This window comes from Alosa sapidissima, chromosome 6, assembly GCF_018492685.1.
Source record: "Alosa sapidissima isolate fAloSap1 chromosome 6, fAloSap1.pri, whole genome shotgun sequence".
NCBI lineage: Eukaryota > Metazoa > Chordata > Actinopteri > Clupeiformes > Clupeidae > Alosa > Alosa sapidissima.
This window is the reverse complement of record NC_055962.1, coordinates 37312017-37315839: the sequence shown is the minus strand read 5'-3', so window position 1 is coordinate 37315839 and position 3823 is coordinate 37312017.

Here is a 3823-nt window from a genome sequence, read left to right as displayed (position 1 = left end):
TTTTAAACGAAGGTCTTCAATTTTAATTATACTAGCCTGCAAGCAAGGTGAAATGGGGGAAAAAACTAGCCTAAACATATGCGCAGCTGTCGTGCCATAAACAGCGAGACATGGCTGCTAGTTTAGCTTAAGTGATTCTGTGGTAACACATAATAATAGGCTAATATCAAGTTGATTTGCTCACTTGCACCTCTCATAACCTACCTAGGCTATGAGATGTACGTAGGTCTACTATTGGGTTTAATGTCATTTAGAAATAGGCAGCGCAACCTTTGCAAACTTTTACATCTGGAGAGAGCTCCTTGCTAACTAATTCTGCTAGCTCAGGTCATGTATGTCATTCGTAATTAGTGTTAAAATCATTATTGAACATGATCCCTTCTATGAACTTGATAGTTTTTTATTTACATTTATTTTATCTAATGACAGACAACAATGAATTGCATCCACATATCCTTATGCATTATGTGCAACTATTATTCACTAGCCTAAAACCGTGAGACTGAAGGCTACAGTAATTACTCACGTATTTCTTAAAGTGACAAACACTCAATTACACCTAGGCCTACACACCACATTAAAATTTGCCTAGGTGTAATAGTTTAAAAATAAATATTAAGTATTCAAATGACTAAATATGTTTAGCAATTAAGCAGATTAATAGTAATTATGCAGATTAAAAAATACTATACATTAACTGTACACTTTATATGAATTCGAAGGTATATGAAATAGAAACATATGAAATAAGCCATAATTTTCCGTGTGTGTGGAAAGAGTCAAGCAGAATCTAGGATGCCCACTGGTGTGAATGATAACACTATATTCAATATTACTGATGATGTCAAGGTGGTCTGGGCCCCCAAATCAAATACATTTTTCAAGAATTATCGAAGAAGTATCGAAATCGCAATTCTTGATGTGGTATCGGTATCGAAACAATAATTTTGGTATCGTGGCAACTACACTAGTCTAATTTCTTAGGATATGCGCAAACAATACTTTGGGTTTTCGCACCGGCAGCAATGAATCAACATAATCAGTCGAAAGGAGAGGACAGCACATCATGGGGAAGTGTTGTTTTAATTGTCATTATGGATTTGATCTGGTGTTTTACAACCACATAATGGGTGTGATGTAGGTCTTAATTTTCATGTAAGTGGTCTTAAAAAAAGTCTTATTTGGGGTGGTCAAACCTGGGGAAACCCTGTAATGGAAAGAAGATACCGAAGGCTTTTTTGCCATATTGAGTCAGCTTTACTTTCTTGTCCATAACTTGTCTAGGTTATGAGACATTTTATTGTTCTTTGTCCTTTGGACAGTGCCTGGTGAGCTCGAACAACAAGGCTTTGAATCAGTTTACACCAGATTTGCCCTTCAATGAGACTGTATGACATGTTCCAGCAATACTCATCACTTAAACCTCACTGATCACAGGAGAAATGTTCCTGTTGAAACCCACTATCAGAACTAAACAAGGCAACGCTGCATTTAGTTGTTATGCGTTCTGACTATAGAGCCAGCTCCCAGATGACAAAAAAAATTGCCCAAATTACTTTTTTGACATCAGGACTCTGAACTAAACTATTTTCAGATGCCCATTTTTTTTTTACACTGAATAGGCTTAGTCCAACCAAAACAAGGTTTTGCCTAGTGGTAAGCTGGATAGGGGTTAATCCTAGTCTGACAATACAGTTTACTCACTAGATGAGGTGAGGGAATTCAACAAACTTGTTTAAGCTTGACAAATATATCAATACAATCTGTTTTTCAATTGGGCAACATATAGCAAATGTGAGTGGTAGCTATCACATCCCCCATTCTGTGTTTAAGTGATTAATAAGGTGTGTCTGATCTTTGTGCTGTATCAAAATTCCCACAGTTATGAAAGCAGACGGTCAAACAAATGTCTTACTTTGTATTTTTGAGTGGCTCACAAACTAACAATGTTCTATTTTCTGCTCTTCTCTCCCTCCTCCCTTTGGTTGGTTCCACCACCAGGATAAAAGACGCAGATTGACCAGCCCACGCTTTCATCCACCATTGTACACAGTATGGCACGCTTTGGCACAAGTTCAGTTTGTTTATGTTATTGTTTATTAGTTCATTCCTCTATGTTGTATGATTTATAGATAGACTTAAATTGTCATTGTGCAGTTGGTCCGTACAATGCAATTTGCTTGTGCAGCTTTTAAAAATAATACTCACATACACACTCACACACACAAAAAAATAAAAAATAAGAATACACAATTTTTAAAAATAACATATCAAGGCATTAACATGCTTCCATTGCTTGAAGTCCATTTTAAAGTGCAACTGTGCAAGCTCCCATTGCTTAAAGTCCATTTTTAAAGTACAACTGTTTTGCTTTGTTTTATAAAATAAAAGTTTGAAATGCTATGGAGTGCCCTATTTTTTGACCCTCAAACTGATATCTCAATTGTAACTCCTACTTCTCAACAGTTTCTCATTGCAATGTCTCCTCATTTGCTCTATTATTTCTCCTAAGGAGAAACAAGTTGTAAATGAGACTACACTCAAACATATAAGAGATCTCCTGTACTTCTCCTGCTTCTCAAACTAATATCTCTTATGTGACTCCTACTTGTCTTATTGCAATGTGTCTCATCTTTTGCTTGTTTTATTTCTCAAAATTAGGAGAAATAATTGTGACAAAAGTAATACTTAAATGATCCTTAAAAGAGAATCACCATTTTGCCTCCTTAGCAACAGAAGGGATACAAATGAGAAGCAAAAGTTTCCTCTGGGAGCATAGCCGTTAACCTGTTTAGCATGTTGTTAGAGGTTCTGGTTGAAAAAATGTGTTAGCTATAAGTTACAAGTGCTAACCAGTAGGCCACGGCTTTGTCCGGGCATGTCTCTGAGTGTGTTGTTTGAGCCCCCTTTCATGTGGGGGGTCTGCCTACTACCTACGTACACTAGTGCTGATAACATTGTAAAAGATCTGTTTATGAGTAGTGACGTCTGTATGCAGACACCTGGTTATCTATAAACCCTTTTGTAGTGGGTGTGTTTTGCCCCGGCATGTCTCTAGGATTAAGATTATAAAAGCTGTGGGTGATGTATAGCTATCATTGTTAGCAGTGATTTTGAACAGAACTTACCATGGCTGACATGATTGAATCGGCAAAATCAAAGAGACGGATTACACTCACGCCTGTTAGCGATAAGCTATCGAATCCTGAAATGACTTATGCACCGCAAAGGAGGAGACCTGAAACTTTTGTTAATTTTCTGAGTAAACCTAATGATGGCGTGGAATACCAATGGTTGTTGAACGATGGGCGCATAGGAGGCTATGTTTTTGACAAGGAAGATCGCAGTGTGAAGCTATACGCATTGACATCTCCGGATTTGGCGTTTTCAGACGACATGGCGCACATTTCATTTTGTGATGCAGATTGGGTGATGTTTAGGGACTCTTGGAAGGATATTGTACAGCCTGCTATGGACAGTCGCTACACAGCATCATGGAATAGTCCAGCCTCATGGAACAGTCCAAAAATAAAAGTAAACTTCATACTACTCTCAGCCATTAATATAGTTGCTAGGAGAGTACCCCCATTTACCACTAAACATATACAACTCTTACAAAGTTTATCTGATCCCCCATTATCCACAAAACACACATGTGGGTTTGGGGGCCAATATGGCCGCCCAGGGGTTTGACATCAGTCACATGACTGTCACATGACACTACATCCAATATGGATGCCAAGGGGGCGTGGCATTGTTTGACACCAGACACATGACTGTCACATGACTCACAAAACAATAACAATAACAAACAACACGTGGT